Source organism: Podarcis tiliguerta, assembly GCF_965153285.1.
Source record: "Podarcis tiliguerta genome assembly, chromosome: 2".
NCBI classification, from domain to species: Eukaryota; Metazoa; Chordata; class Lepidosauria; order Squamata; family Lacertidae; genus Podarcis; species Podarcis tiliguerta.
Genome location: NC_139535.1, coordinates 44,073,942 through 44,090,993, shown reverse-complemented (window position 1 = coordinate 44,090,993; position 17,052 = coordinate 44,073,942). Strand labels below are relative to the sequence as shown.

The window sequence follows — 17,052 nt, the reverse complement described above, 5'->3', positions numbered from 1 at the left end:
TAATGCCCAACTAGAGTGTCGTTTTGTAAACAGGTGGGATATAAATGTACAAAACAAATACTAAACTGTCAAACAAATACACATTTCTTAAATATTAAAAAAGAGGTGTGTATAGATACACCATGAGTAAGAAGCAATTCCTTTTTACTTAAGAGGTACCGTAAGAATTTTGCTCTGTAGCAAAGGAGTAGAACACATTCCATAGTGCTCATACAAAAACTACACACACACAAAAATCCAGTTCTCTGTTTCATTCTCCCTGTTTGCTATAACCAAATCGCCACAAGCTGCTGTCCTTCAGATTTATGGCATTCCCAGAAAGAGTATTTCTGCCTGAAAGTGCAGAATATGCTCTCTGCTAATGCCAGCAAACTGTATGGAAATTATGGTCCATTGTACTACACAAAAGACGCTCACAGTCAAGGTGATGATTACCATTAAGTCAAAACATGCATGTTGTGCTGGTAAGAGCAGAAAAACCAGCCAGCTCTCGTATATTACTTAAAAACATATCTATGACGCACAATGCTCTTTGCATGACTGAACCTATTCTGGGATGGGGTGCAGCTTCAAGATACACCTTTATAACGACAGCCCAAGATGTGCATTTGCAGTATGTCCACATATACCCAGACTGATTCGAAATCTATCAGTTTTGTTAAGTGAGGTTTAGAATGTAAAGAATGTAAAGGAACAGGTCGAACTCCAGCAGGGAGATGGCCACCTCAAGCATCCGCCTTTGGGTGTCATGAAAGGAGAGCAAGTTGTTAGTTGTTGCATCTTTTTTATGACTGCTAGTGCCTCTAGGGGACTTGGGTACTATCCACCTTGACTTGGGGGGGAAGGTGCTATTCAGTGGGGGAGCCAGGTGGTCGGGCACCTGGAGCAGTGCACATAAGAGCGGGATGATCCTCCCAGGGGGTGGATCGCCCCACCCCCTGGGAGGATCGTTGCATCAGCAATCAATGGGGGCGATGTTGTCACACACACCCCTTAGGCATGACACCTGGGACGAAGCACCCCTCCGCTCCCCCATCCCTACGCCACTGGTGCTATTTGCTGCTCTGCCTCTGGCAGCAAAATGTCTTGGGCTGCTACTACCAAGGTCTGCCGAGTCCCGCATGCTGTTATCAACAGCAACAGGTCAGATGCCTGTGAGAAGCTGAGAGGAAGGGATGATTGTACTCAGCACCTGGTTATACTCTACATACATGTTTAATCTTTCTCTTCTTTTTAAACCTTCCCTCTTTTTCCAGAGATGTCAGCTCCCATAATCCCTGACCATTGGCCATGCTAGCTTGGGCTGATAGGAATTTTTGAGACTGAATGGGCCCCATCCCACTTCTTAAATAGTATGGAAAAATATAAGGAGAATTTTAAGAAAACGATAAAAAAAAAGTGTTTCAGTGGAAATTTTCCTCAGGGACTCAAGAATGTAACTTGAGTGTTTATGCAACATTTTGTCTGTTGTGGGGCGACTAGAGTAGGAGAACTCACAAAAATTCACCTTTGCAGCTTGCACAACAGTGTTTTCTGTTAGCACAGAGGCATCACTGGATAAAACCCATTTTATTTTTATTTTATTTTTAAAGGAGGAAGAGTGTGTTGTTGTACAGCTATAGCCACATGTTTCCTTCCTAGAATAAACAGTCTAAAATATTCCTTCCAGGCTTTGAAGAAAATGCATAATTTGATTACTATCGCTTTCAAGATCTTTTATAAAGGGCAATGCAAATGTATAATCTCTTCATCTAGTCATTATCTGGTAAACTTTCTTTTTGCTTCATGTTAGTCCAAGGAATATGCAGCTACTTACATTTGGGCCTGACAAGTTTTGACTCTGCTGATTAATGCTAATTATGGAATTTAGTAAAAGCAGGTAAAGGCATGCTAACAGTATGTATCAGTATCTTGGCAGGATTATCATAGCTGTCAATTTACAGATTTGAAAATAAGGGACCAGCAGCCTTGAAAATAAGGGACCAGCAGCCAAAATAAGGGATTTTAGTCAACCAGTTAAAAGGGACCAGATAAATTTGGAGTGCAGCGCCGGTTTTTAGCCCCTCATTTCAAGACACCAGCCGATGAAACACTGCAATTAAATAATTACAAGCAGCAACCACTTTTCGCGCAAAACGAAGTCCAAGCTATGAAGATGCTGCTGCAATTCTCTATCTTTTCTCTCGTGCTCCATCTGCAGCTCTCAATTCCATCAGGTGGGGCGGGAGGAGGGGGGGGGAAATAGCGCCCAAAGTAAACCCGCAGATCAGACCATCTATGCTAGTCTACCACCACAAATCTATGGGGAAAGCGCTTGCGGTCCTTCCCTTGTAGCCCTTGGAACACCTACCCGCGCCTCCTCCTCCTCCTCTTCCTCCTCTCTGAATTGCTGTCTCTATGGTTGGCCTCGCTCTCCTCCTCTCAAGGCTCCTTATCAATTCATAGGCTGCACCAGGCTGCCCATCTCATTCGGGTCCTTCAGTGGCACAGCCGCAGTACGGCCTAGCGGGAGCGGGAGCGGTGGTGACGGGCAGAGGGGAGGCCCCAAGCAGAGATGCTCAGTTTGGCGGCCGTGAGGAGGATGGTGGCGGAAGGGCCCGAGGCTCCCGGTGAGGAGGGGTTCCCAGGGGTCGAGGCTAGTGAGAGGAGGCCAGAGGGGGGGCGGGCCAGGCAGCCAAGCAACACAGTTGGAGCCTCCTTCCTCCCTGGCAGGCAGGGAGGGAGGGAGAGGAGCTGCTTCCTTTGAAACCCGGGAAATTTAAGGGACATCCATCAATAAGGGACAGCAGTGGGACATGGCGCTGGGATAAGGGACTGTCCCTCCAAATAAGGGACGCTTGACAGCTATGAGGATTATGCGTGCATAAATAATATGAATTAAATAAGGTAACATCACTGCTATCTATTCCCAGAGTCTTGTGGCACTTTGAAGACTAATTTCAGCAACCACAAACCACATCAAATGCTTGACAGTAAAAGGATAATATACTGAACAGATTTCTTGTATATGTATGTATGTATGTAACTATCAAAAAGGAAAATCATAATCAAATAATTTTTATATATTGTTATGATCTCTATGTGGTATCTAATGACATGATTTTTCATCACTGTAAGAATCATTTTATGAACAATGCAGCCTGCAAACTTTGAGGGCAACTTAGTGGATGGCTTCAAAACATTCTAAATGCAGTAGTACTCCTTTCAGGTTCTTTGCAGTTTACTATTCTCTAGAATATGAGAAAATGACAAGCACTCGAGAAGCCTCTCTGAAATGATACAGGATGCCTGCAGGCTGTCAGGAATTGCACTTTTGAGTAGGCACCGAAGCCCTGACCTGATACGCTCTTGCCCTGCATTTGTTGAAGCTTAATCAAAAATAGAGAGAGGGATGCAAATCACATCTGAATCAGATGCTGACAAGTTAAACTAACAAAGCCATGCAGAATTTGGAAGGAACCAAAGAAAAAGGACTTTGCGTATGGCAGAACAGTCAACAGAACAAACATGCATTATACAAGCTGGACTGTTAGTAGTACAGTGGTACCACAGGTTACAAACATTTCGGGTTACAGACTCCGCTAATCCAGAAGTAGTACCTTGGGTAAAGAACTTTACCTCAGGATGAAAACAGAAATTGCGCAGCAGCGGTGCGGCGGCAGCGGGAGGCCCCATTAGCTAAAGTGGTACCTCAGGTTAAGAACAATTTCAGGTTAAGAACGGACCTCCAGAATGAATTACGTTCATAACCAGAGGTACCACTGTATTGGAAAAAAAGAGGTTAAAGATCATGCCTATTTTTCCATAACTGAGGACACATCCAGACTTCTGCTTGCCTTGCTGCTTTCTCCCAGGGAAACCCAAGCCTTACCACTGAATCGGAGCAAACGTAATTGGGTTTTCTGCAGATTGGCACTTGCTCCAAATCAGTGCTAAAGAGTGGGTTGTCTTGGGGAAAACAGAGGGACCAACAGAAAACCACTCAGACCCATGCCTAGAAAACACGAGACAAGCAGAAAACCATTCAGATGCATGCTTTCTAGGCAGGGGAAAGGAGAAGTGTGGATCAGCCCCGAGTCACCCACACCATACATTTGAAGCACATGCCTGCCCCGCAAAGAATCCTGGGAATTGTAGTTTTTAAAGGTTGCCTTGAATTGCAATTCTTAAGTGGTAAACTACAATTCCCAGGATTCTTTAGGGAAGGGAACCCTGTCCTTTAAATGTAGGTAGCAGCTGCAGAAATAATGGGTCATCAGCCAGTTTTTGCAAGCACATGAGACTGAAGATTCTAGAAGAGGAAAAGAAAGTGGAGTTCTAAAAAGGGGACCAAAAACGGAAGGTAAGCAAGTGGTTTCAGAGACAACAGTTCTGAATGCAGGTGGGAGTTCCCCATGATTTCCTTACAAAAAAAACATCACTTCATCCTTTTCATAAAGTCTTCCCTTCTGTTCCAATCCTCTCTGCTTGTAATCTGCCTGCTGTTCACCCCTTGCTTACTCCTCTTTATTCTGTACTCTTTGCCCTTTTCTGCACAGAGAAGGCATTAAAAAATAGTCCAAAGAGCTGCCAACCAAATAAAGAGCTTTAACTTACAGTCACAGATGCAGGAAGCAAAATGCAGGTTTCTTCTCCTGCAATACCAAAATCCATTAGTAGCACAGGTGTGCATACACCCTGTGAAGTTTTATGATGAACTTCAAAACAGAAGCTCTTTTACACTCATCCTACGAAACAGATCATTCCACTTCTAAAAGCAGACTGTAGAATAGTCTAGGAACAAGCAGATGCTCTTGAATTCCTTTGTTACTGTTCTGTGTCAATTTGACAGCCAGGGCACTCCTAGCATAGTGAGGTAATCTCAGGCCTTGTGGCTGGTACAGACAATGCTGAACTGAATAATTATTCAGTGACACCATTCAATAACGGAAAGTGAGGGAGAAGTTATTGGATGCATTATAGGTTGTTATTTTTTTATTATACCTCTGTGTGTTTGCTCAATAAGCCTCCACAGAAGGAAATATATCCAACAAAGGGAAGTATATCAGCAGCAATTTAAGGATCCAAATGAAGCATTTGGGAGTCAGCTGGGGGAAATTAACTCACTGAGAGAAGAGAATCTCTCTTCTGAAATGTTATTGTAACCTTTATTCTTTTTTTCTACATTTGACTTTTCTGCAAAAAGCAGCATATATATTTTTCATCTGCCCCCCTGCCCCCAATCCGTAACAAGCAAGTTTTTAAATCGGTGTTTATAATCCCTGTCCTCCTACTTGGTCTGTTTCCTGAGGAAATCCCAGAGGCCAGCTCCTAAAGAGTTTTTGTTAATAGGTAATCTGGGTGTTTGGCATATGTCCACTGCCCCATATAAGTATTGTCCCTTGGATGGACAATGTGCCTCCTTAAGCCTTTAAGAGCTTAGACAAATGCTTTCGTGTTGATGCTTTGTCTCCCCAAAAGGTCACCCCACACCCACGGGGCACAAGACTGATTGCTTCTTGCTGCGATGGAGTCTTTTTACAGGAGAAAATCAAACCTTAACGCATGTAACAAATTCTACCGCCCAGGTCTGAAAATTCATAGCTTGCCAAATTCTGCAGTCCTTATATTTAATTGAGGGGCTCAGTTCTATAGCAGTGCAGCCTCTTACCATAAGTGGGTAGGTAGAAAATCACTTCCATCCACTCCCAACTGCATAATCATAACATGCACGGGCAAACGTAATTACAGGACCTAAGTTAGTTATGACCATGAATTTCAGTGGGTCAGATATGACTAACATTGGAAATAGCCCAATGGCTAATAGTATGCAAAAGCAGTATCCCTTTTGCTGTAGTTTGTGATGACTGCAGCTGCTGCTTATGAAACTCTCTTTTATTGGATTTCTAGCAGTGATGTAATTGTTCTTACTAAGGGAGTTCTCTTTGACTAACGTCAGTAGCACACATGAGTGACTAATAGATTGTTCGTGAGGATTTGAAATTTCCCACAACCAGCCCAGTGCAAGCCAATGCATGTTTACACAGAAATAAATCCCTTTATCCTCAATGGTACCTTACTCCCAGGTGTGTGCCTAGGGTTGCAGCCCAGCAGCCCAAACTTAGAAATACTCAGAGATAAATCCCACTAAACTAAATGGAAGTTATACCCTAGTAAGTGGGTATAGGCTTACAGATGCAATGACCCAAAGTGACATGAAAAAAATTGCTAGATCTTGAGAATCACAGGAAGTCAAGCTTTTCTCACCTATCAAACCCCAGGTAAGGGCATTTTGAAGTGGTATATAGTACTATTTGCCACGTTAATATGGATAACTTTTAGGAAGGCAAACCTTATTACGTACATTATGCTAACAGAACTGAAAAATCCATTACCAGCAAAATCCTCACAAATGTGGATTTTATGTAATCCTTCCATTAGGTAAAGATAAAGGGACTCCCGACCATTAGGTCCAGTCGTGGCCGACTCTGGGGTTGCGGCGCTCATCTCGCTTTATTGGCTGAGGGAACCGGCGTACAGCTTCCGGGTCATGTGGCCAGCATGACTTAAGCCACTTCTGGCGAACCAGAGCAGCACACGCCGTTTACCTTCCCGCCGGAGCGGTACCTATTTATCTACTTGCACTTTGAGGTTCTTTCAAACTGCTAGGTTGGCAGGAGCTGGGACCGAGCAACGGGAGCTCACCCCATCCTGGGGATTCAAACCGACGACCTTCTGATCGGCTAGTCCTAGGCTCTGTGGTTTAACTCACAGCGCCACCCGCGTCCCTAATCCTTCCATTAGTTACCAGTAAATTTCAGTGTGGATGTTGTCACACTGTTTTATATTGGAATACTGTAGGGCAAAGCACACCACTGTGCATCTATGTATGTAGTGTGTGTTGATTGCTACTTCTAGGTGGTTGTGGTGGTGGCTATGGGATGACTGTTTTTCCTGCTTGTATCCCATCTCCCCTTTTCAGGAATATACTAACAAGGAATCCTGATGGTGTGCTTTTAAGGAGAAGATGTGGCATGAGCTCCTTAGCATGGATGCTTAATCAGGGAAAATACTCCAGGCTCACCAGTAAGAGGAGCCAGCATGCTTCCCAAGCCCTGCAGGTATGTCACTTTAGATTAGAAGATGGATTGAGAAAAGAGATATTTTTAATACAGTCTGGGGAGTTTTGTGCCAACTCTGAAATACTGCATTGGAGTGCATAATTTAATTGTGTAACAAGCAAAGCCGCATGATTTTAAGCCTGGTTCCTTTAAAGGCCAGATTCCTCTTGGCTCGTCAGCTGAAATCTGATCAAATGATCATTGACCTTTCTGCAGACCTTCCAATGCACTGATGCAGAAACAGAAGAGTAGTTTGGAGTCACATATGCTTAGGTAAATAGATGTGCACCAACATGCATGATTTCCACATGGAATTCATGTCATCTTTCAAGGCTGCTGTGTTGTGAGTCTGAATTGCATGTTGTAAATTCAGATATAAGAATACCTGGATTCTTTTTAATTTCAGATTCTTTTATATTTCTCTTGCACAAAGGAAGCCCTGTGTGACTTTTAAAAAAACCCCAATATATTCTATGGCATCGGATGAAGTTATTTTAATAGCATTTGGTGATGAATTTCATCATGCAGTTTAAACAGGGTTAGAAACTAAGATATGAAAGCGAGAAGCTAAATGGCACCTTAAACCTAGGTTATGGGTGCAACAACGGAATGTCTCTAGGCACACTTTTTATAGCAAGAATACAAAGCAGAAAATGAACAAACTGCAGCTAAAATACGTTCATTTTTTACATGGTCTAGTCTAGTCCTTCCCCTGCCCACCCCCCCAAATATTCTTAAGAGGGTCTCATCTCCAGTCTTCAGAGAGTAGCTGCAAGTGGGGAGGCAGAAAAATGTCCTCCTTTCCCTCCATTTTGCAGTTTTAATCTGAAATCTTTGGCGCAGTACTGCACCCAGAGCTCAGAATGTGCTCACGCTAATGAAATCCGCTGTCGTAAAATGTGCCTAGAACAATGGGAGTTTCGAACGCTGAGTTTAAGTGGCTTAAACATTCAGGGACAAGGAAATTTAAAAGTCCTCATCAATGAAGCCTTTTCTAGTTTGATAGATGAGGAGTTGAGGCTGAGAGATAAACTAAGTGGCAACATTTTGTGAACTGTGGACTTTGGAGAACAGCAAAGCAAGTTGAAATTGCATGGAGTAAGCGGACTTTTTTTGGGTTGGGGTCTTAAAGACTCAGAATGAACATTTACTGGTACATTTGATTTTCAAACACATGCAGAAGTAAATCTAGATCTTTCTTTATCTGCCTAGGAAGGGAATTGTAGCTTTGGATTATTACTTTTGTTTTGTCATGCCACATGCCCTGAAATTATTTCCATTTGTAAATTTAAAAAAGGTCCACAGCTTATGTACAAATTATAACAAGCATATAGAGGGTTTCCTAAATCTTGTCAGTGATGTATTCTGTAACTGAGCCAAGCCATCATCTCTGTGGATGAAATATTATACAGTTATAATTCCTTCCTTCTGCCTTTCCACATGCTCTTGATTTGGCTCCTTGGCATTAGGTAATTAATATATCAGTAATAATGTAGGCTCCCTGAGGAGTCTTATATCCACAAAGGGTTGGACCAGCGCTGGCACTGAGAGAGCAGAATGGAGTAGCAGCATACAAATGAATTAAACTCCAGCAAGACGTGTGTTTCTCACCATAGCTATCTGCCCCAAAGTCTGATTGCCATATTGCATTATTTATAGTTATCACATTTATATCCCACTTTTCCTCCAAGTCTCTCCCCCTCCTCATTTTATCCGTATGACCACCTTGTGAGGTACATTAGCCTGAGAGGCAATGACTGGCCCAAGGCCACCCAGTGATCTTCATGGCAGAGTCAAGATTTTAACCTGGGCCTCCCAGATCCCTAATCCTTAGTCCAGCAATCTAACGACTCCATCACATTGGCTTCCACATACTTAAAACATATATGTATACATAACTTAGGCTTCAGTTCTGTAAATGATTACCTTAGGACTCAACAGGACTTATTTTTGAGTATACATGTATAGGATTGCAGTAGGATGGCACTATTAACTAGTTTCAGGTGTCTTAAACTGAGCCAATCAAGGACAACTTCATGACATGAAAAAGTGACCAAACTGGATGACTGGATTCTAAAGGTAAGGATGGATCAAGGTGAAAAAGCAACTCTTTGAAGGCTGTTACAGTTCCCATCCGTTCTTGACACCTGCTGGCTGAACGCCACCAGAAAGAGGACTGAAAAGATTCTTGCAAGATGAGGCTTTGAAAAGTGATCCAAGGCATGAACACAATGAATCTTAGGCATTGTGAACTGAAAAAAAGAAAAGAAAATTGAAAGCAGTGTGAAGTAGCCCTTGGACCAATGTAAGAAGAATAGCAGCTATTATGTTCAAATTACATTAAGTTTTCTCTTTTGTGTAACAATAAGGAACACCCTGTGAAAATATTTGAAGTGCATTACGGTATATTGAAAATTCTAATGCAATAACACAGCTATGCTTTTATAAGAGAAGTTATAAAAGAGAAGTTAGGACCTACTTTTGAAGGAAAGCTAATAAATTCACCACATATTTCTTTTTCTTTTTTTTAAAAAAAAGTAATTTAAAAACAAACAAACCTGAGATATAAATAGCGGGTAGAATCCAATGGCTGTTTCTCAGGGGCTATTGCTGTGCTGACTGAAGGCACTTTGCAGCAGGATGGGGGGGGGGATTTTTCATGACTCCTCTCAATGTAGCCTTCTGCCCTCCCCCTCCCTCCCCTTCCCCAAATCTGCTCCAGTGGGATGGAAGATCCTCTAGTGCAGAGTTTTTAAGGGTGGAGATATTGAAGAGGAATGATAAACATAGCCTTTCTCGCTGTTCCACACAGGTAGATGCCTTCAAACAGTACAGCAACATTCATTGGATGCCATCCCCATTTTTCAGAATATAGAAGATCCTTACTTTATTTTAATTTTATTTCAAGATACCAGGATATCTACATATTTTCCTGCTGCAGAGAAAAGGCAGACTGGAGAAATTTTGAGCAGGGGGGGGAAAATGGCCCTAAGAGAGAAGGGATGAAACAGCCCCTCCTTGCTGGCACTCCCCTTAAATTTGTAGCCTTCTCCTGGGCCAAATTACCGTATTTTTCGCTCTATAAGACGCACCAGACCACAAAACGCACCTAGTTTTTGGAGGAGGAAAACAAGAAGAAAAATATTCTGAATCTCAGAAGCCAGAACAGCAAGAGGGATCACTGCGCAGTGAAAGCAGCAATCCCTCTTGCTGTTCTGGCTTCTGGGATAGCTGCGCAGCCTGCATTCGCTCCATAAGACGCACACACACATTTCCCCTTACTTTTTAGGAGGGAAAAAGTGAGTCTTATAGAGCAAAAAATACGGTAGATGTGATAACAGAGATGCATTCATGTGTCCCTAATCTCTCACTCCCAAATAGCAGCTGGGAGTGGGGGCATGAGCTGAATCAGAAGTGTGGTCTGAGGTAAAGATGTTAACCCCCCTCCCTGCCCCTGCCCCATTTTCCTAATGAAAATCTCACACCGAGAGCCACTATTTGCCCTGGTGTTTTTGTTTTGTTTTGTTTTGTTTAAAAAAAACAAAATAAAACTACCTGTGTAGATTTATAGGCAAACAGCGGTCTCAGGTGGAAATTTTCATAAGAGAAAAGTCTAAAAGGCACACATCTCTGTGCTGTGATCCAAATCCAGATTTAGCCCTCCTCCATTTTCTATTTGGAGGGGGAGAATATAAAAGGGGGATGATTCATTCACACATCTCGGCTATCATTTGCAGTTTTGCCCTCTGGGAATGCTTTTGGTTACTTTAAAAAAAACACCTGCCAGGTAAAAGTTACATGGAAGGTTTAGCATTATATAAAAGAAACACTGTTCAACATATTCCTCGTCATGAAAAGATTATATGCAACACTAGGCCACAAGGTGGTGATAATTCTTCACAAAATACCTCAGTCCTTCAGGAAGTGGAATACAGTCAGACAACCAAAGAGGCCTTCTTCTTTTTCTTTTACGTGGTGTCTTTTATAAGCTTGTATTGTAGAAGCAGATGTAGCTTTCACTGCAGCCACAGGGAAGAAATTAGGCTTCTTTCTCCTGAAGATATTTAATTGATGCTACTCTCAGGTTACCATATTCTTTTCAATGAATCCGGGGACACTTTTCAACTTCCTACTAAATAGATGGATTTTATCAGGGGGCTGATTTACAAATCCAGGGACTGTCCCCGGGAAACGGGGACATCTGGTAACCTTATCTACTCCTCAATATCTACATTGAGGCTTAATAGAAGGGCAAGTTGGCATAATGTTCCACTTTTTATAAGCAAGTATTGGACACGCTTTATTATTCAGTCTACTTCCTATGTATAATTTCTGAAAACATAATAAATGAAATGGTGGGAAGAGGACCATGTATCCTGCCCCAACTCCTCAGAGAAATGCTGGGATAAAAATGCCATTATTATTATTAATAATAATGATGATGGTGATGATAATGATGATGATGACACAGAATCCTGCTTCAGAACATGGGTAGAGAACCTGCTTCCCTCTAGATGATGTTGGGCCACAGTCCACCCCTCATTCCTTGATGGGAATTGGAGTCCAACGAGATCTGGAGGGCTACAGGTTACTCCATCCCTGCTTTAGGAGAACCTTTTCATTGCTTCACCAACCTGGTCCTCCAGGTGAGGACTACACTTCCCATCAGCATGGGCCAACAGTCATTCTGGTTGAGGCGGATGAGAGTTGTTGTCCAGAGGGCACCAGGTATATCCTCTAAATTCTCACTGCATGAATGTTAACGAACTGTCCCAAAGCTGCCTGCCACCCATGAATGGCTCAGTATGTGGGGTACTCAACATAAAGGTTACTGGCTCAATTGTAATGCTCTAACATGTGAAGAATGACTTTGAGAATAGCACTCCAGCAACAGAGGCAGATTTAGGGGAGCACAACCAGTTTGGGCGTGAAGCCTTGGTGGCGCTGCAGAGGGATCCACAACTGTTATGTAGAATGGAAAGGGGAACAAATTTTGGCATCACAAAGGGCACAACTGAAATTTGAGACCCGCCTTTATTGGCAGAGTTTGGTGGAATTAAAGGAACGAAGCAGAAAGTTGTCTCTAAAAACGCTCTATTGAATTGTCAAACATACAAAAAAATCTTAAAAATTAATTTGCAAAAAGGTCAATATGCAAAACAAAAGACATTGTTATTATTCTGGTCTGTCCACAGGAGCCTAGTTCCTGCAGATGACGTTTTGCTGCCTTTCCAACAAATCCTCTGGAATAAGGAACTGATTTTGCTTCCCATTCCATAAGAGCGCATATGACACTGGGATTTTGCAAAACTCCTGTTCCTAGGTAAATGAAATAAAATTGGGTCGGGATGTCCCTCCTCTTTTATGATTTTATTGTCTAAATTATGACAATGAAGGCTGAATGAATGAATGAATTTAGCCAGTACATTTTTCTGAGGGTACTCAAAGGTATGCAGTACCAGCACCTTTTTTAATGTTAAAAGTGTGGCACTTACTGTAACAACTTCATGGCGATTACCAGCACCATTTTTTCTATATAAAAAGCACTGCCTTTAGCTATTCTATTTTTGCCTTACCAGTCTCTGTTCTTCTTTTTAGCTAGTCTCCTTTTCCTGTTTGGGTTCTTTCCTGCCATCTGTCTTCGCTTTAGCAGTCTTGGTGTAAGTATAAGAAATATTCATATTTCTTCTATGCCTTAAAATATTTTGCTCTCCCTGATTAAATATAACATTTGGGCAATTGTGTTGTTCTCAGGTATGTAATCTGATTCTCAATCTCTCGTTTTTATGTGACAAAGTCTCTACTTGATAGCCTTTACTTTCTGAATCCAACAGCCCATTACTGAATCTGAGTACCAGAAGTCTGGTGCCGCAGGGCTGGTAAAATGGAGCACTGAGAATACCTGCAGCTATGCAGATTAAGCAGTGCAAATAATGGAAACCAATCTCTCCATGTTGGCTCATGGCACTATAAAAATTGTCTATGGACGCTAGCCATCTTTTTGAATATTAGTAGGGCAATGGTTTGTAGCTCTTGGAAGCAGAACAGCAAAACGATGGCACTGCTAGCAGAATGTTTGAAGAGCCCTGCATTCTAAAAAGAAAATACCGAATTTTTCCATGTATAAGACTGTTTTTTTATTATAAAAAATTTAAACAATTGGGGGTCGTCTTATACATGGATAGTGCAGAGGAGGGATGGGCAATTGGTGGCAGCCGCGAGCAGGAGATTGTCAGTGGTGATTGGGGGGAGTTAGTGGCTGTAGCAAGGCCTGCTGGCGATTGGCTGCTGATGCAGCATTTGGGTGTGCTATTGGCTGGGCAGACGATCATTGACTTAGGCGAGGTGTGCAATTGGCAGTGGCGGTCATCAGGCAGCTGAGAGATTGTTGGCAATCCCCCCCCCCCAAAAAAGCTGAACAACTCTGGGCTCAACAACTCTCATCTCCCCCCATTTTCTTAATTTGGGGTCCCCCAAAATAGGAGTCTTATACACGGGGCGTGTTATACACAGAAAATACGGTATAACCTTCATATCTTTAAAGTATTTTTAATGAGTAACTTCATGCAAAGATATAAAATATAACATAATAAAGAGAAAAAAGATAAAACAAAACTATGAAAAAATGGAAGAAATAAAGGTAAGATTTTCTCCAATTTTCCAAACTACTAAACTACTAAATTATACAAATTTGTTATCCAACTGATTTTCCTTAATGTGTCAGGCATACATACGATATAGTACGGTAAAGGGACCCCTGACCATTAGGTCCAGTTATGACCGACTCTGGGGTTGCGGCGCTCATCTCGCTTTATTGCCCAAGGGAGCCGGTGTACAGCTTCTGGGTCATGTGGCCAGCATGACTAAGCTGCTTCTGGCGAACCAGAGCAGCGCATGGAAATGCCATTTACCTTCCCGTCGGAGCGGTACCTATTTATCTACTTGCACTTTGAGGTGCTTTCGAACTGCTAGGTGGGCAGGAGCAGGGACCGAGCAACGGGAGCTCACCCCGTCGTGGGGATTCGAACCGCCGACCTTCTGATCGGGAAGTCCTAGGCTCTGTGGTTTAACCCACAGCGCCACCCACATCCCTACATACGATACAGTACATACAGTACTGTTAATAACTTAGGTATACACTGTGTTTTTGGTAACCACATCACTAAAGTTGAAGCCTGTGTAGAATGCTTGAAATGGGGCATGCTGCACTGAACACCCTGCAGAATAAAACAGAGAGTATTTCAGTGATGGAATTACTGAATATTAAAAAGAGGTTGAAAAGGTCATTTAATATCAACATTAAACGAAATATTGAATTTTTCTCTTCCAGGTGTATCTATGCTGTCTTCAAGCCCACCCCATGTATTTTCAAGGCACTGAGTGTTTACCCATGGTATGTCAGCCGTATATGGGCAGCAGCAGAAGGGAGGTAAGAGTGAGAGAGGAAGCTGGCAGGAAGAGGAAGAGCAGAGAGAGCTACTGACTAACATCAGGCCTCTGGTAGAAGCAGCTGAGTCTAAGAGGCTGAGGTGTGTGTAGGTTTTTCAGTTTTACAAGCAAAGGATCAAAAGAAAAGCAGTATGGTAAGTAGCTGATAGCAAATGTCCCCCAATCTCCCCATCCCCTCTTCTTCCAGCCCCCATGCTTGGTGTGTATGTGTGTAGCTCTGTTTCTGAGGTCTCATCTGCCTATTCCTCTGTTGACAGTGTCATACAAAACCAGGCAGGATTCTTCCACCTGTCTCAATATGAGATAAGCAAAATGCACCCACTCTAGTCATGTGCCAAAAGAGTGCAAATCAAGTGATAAGCACACTATGGGACCGTAGAAATGAACAGAGGTCAAAAGATAAGGCAGCCTTTGCCAACCTGGTGTCCTAATGGGTTTTGTAGTTCCAAGCTTCTGGGGGGCATCAGTCTGGCAAAGACTGCCCTAGAGATATGGTGGGAACTTGTGGTGATGGTTCCCCACCTGTTGATGAAGATACAAGTATTCATGAGGGTTTTCCCAAGCAGATTTTTGGACTATTGGTATTCCTAGGTATCAGTGATTTTATCTGTTCTAAATATCTGATTGTTTTATTGCATTGATTGTACAATGAAAGGTGTTTTATAAATATTTTAGGCAAAGAAAGTAAAATGGACAAATTCCCTGTAATTTGATTGAGAACTCAGCTATACTGGCAAAGAAAAAGCACTTTATATGTGGTGCATATGCATTATAACACAGTGATACCAGATGGCACTGTGGAGTTCTGTTTTTGCCAACCCAATTTCTCATACAAAGTATACACCGTGTTTAACTGAAACACTTCTTTGATATGTCTAGATCAAGCTTGGGTTCCTTTTGGAGGGAGGGCAGGGTAGAAATTTTGCAAGTAAATACTGGTATGGAGCAAAATCCCCCAAAGTTGTGGATAAATGCCCTTGTGGTAAAGATGTCTGCTATCTGTAACCCTGCCTATTTTGTTAAAAGGCGTCTCCCAATTAAGGGCACGTTGCATAAACTTGACACACATGATAGATAATTGGCCAAAGTTGCAACCTGCTGTTTTGAAGTTGCAAACCACGGAATGTTGTAAACACTGAAGCCTTTGAAGTAATTGTGTTTGTCACAGAGAATGAGACTCAGCATGGAGCAATATGCTGGACTAGAATGCAGTACCCAATTTTGACATCAAATTGTCCTGGGCTGGCCCACCTATGAGGCAAGATGAGGCAACTGCCTCAGGCAGCAAGATCCACAGGGGCAGCAGATCAAAACGTAGATCTCACCCCTTCTTCCCTGGCAGGGTGTGTAGGTGTGTGTCATTTTGTGGTTCTCCTTAGGTGCCAAAATGTCTCAGGCCGACCCTGGTCCTGAATATTCTCCTGATGCTGAGGGAGAGACAAAGAAGGACTCTTATTAATGTTGCCTGATATGAAATGCAGCCTCAAAAGGCTCCCAACTTCCTCCTGGCTTCAGGAGGAGAACAGGTTGTGCTCTAAATACAATCTTCTTTACCAGCTGCAAAGAAAAGCATTCTCAAACAAACTTTTAAACAATTATGTAAATATCTGATCTGAGATTGATTTTAGACAGATGGGAAATATCTTCTAGTGTCTGCATTTCCAGACAACAGAAGGATCAGAATTAGCCTTGTACAAACCCCTGAACTCCAGTTCAGTTCATTTAAAAATGTCTCAGATGTGGACTTTAGCTTCTGAGTAAAATTTTTTGGAGGAAGTCACATTTTCTTGTGCAAGATCACTCTGAATGCAAGCAGGAATGGGTTGTTGCAATGTGTCAACACATTATGAAACCTCTAAGTTTAAATACAATTAGCATGAGCCATTAGCGTATAGCTTTTGCAATTAGTAATGAACTCAATGAGTAACAATCCAACCTTATAGGATGTTTTGTAGCAGGAGGGAGGAGCATAGCTAAACTAACTAGAAAGTCTTGTTCCTGAGAATACAGAGAGGTGTTGTCTTCCATGAATTTTGTTATCCTTCTTTGTTACTATTTCAGCAAACTGTTAATTTTGCTGTGGTTAGCTGAGAACACACTGCTTGAAACCAAGAATATTTTGCTGGTAAGTGATTTGTTTGGTGTTCTGTCTAACCTGATCAAAGTTTTAGAATTTTACTGTCTGGCTATATGTAGTAAACCTTACTTGGCTGGTGATTTTTGTGTTATATATGAAATATGATTTCTCATTGTGTGGTTAAGAAAGGTTTCAAATCCACCTGTTCTGGTTTCTAATTAATGGATAGTTCACAACCACTATAAGATAGCAGTTCACATTTAACTGAACTTTAAATCTGTTTAATGCTAAATGCTCTCAAGCAAGAGACTATGGGAATTGTAGTTCTGGGAGAAATAGGGCAGTGATCTTTAGCAAACAATTTCTACTACCTACAACTAAACCTCTTTTAAACCTAGTTTAAATATGTAATGTAGATTTACCATA

General features: G+C 42.1%; 1 protein-coding gene across 5 annotated transcripts in view; it reads left to right on the top strand.

Moving 5' to 3' along the window:
- Positions 1-4,199: 4,199 nt before the first annotated feature.
- The window catches only part of TMEM40 (transmembrane protein 40), a 28,734-nt gene continuing 15,881 nt past the window's right edge, over positions 4,200-17,052 (top strand). For 2 of the 5 annotated variants that reach the window (XR_014506700.1, XM_083421920.1), the window contains exon 1: positions 16,516-16,674. The gene's annotated coding sequence lies outside the window, so the exon portion shown is untranslated. Of the gene's footprint in view, positions 4,343-6,961; positions 7,101-12,295; positions 12,424-12,698; positions 12,761-14,430; positions 14,684-16,413; positions 16,675-17,052 lie in introns of those variants that run through there. The other 3 variants (XM_083421918.1, XM_083421917.1, XM_083421919.1) reach the window with 3 other exon arrangements.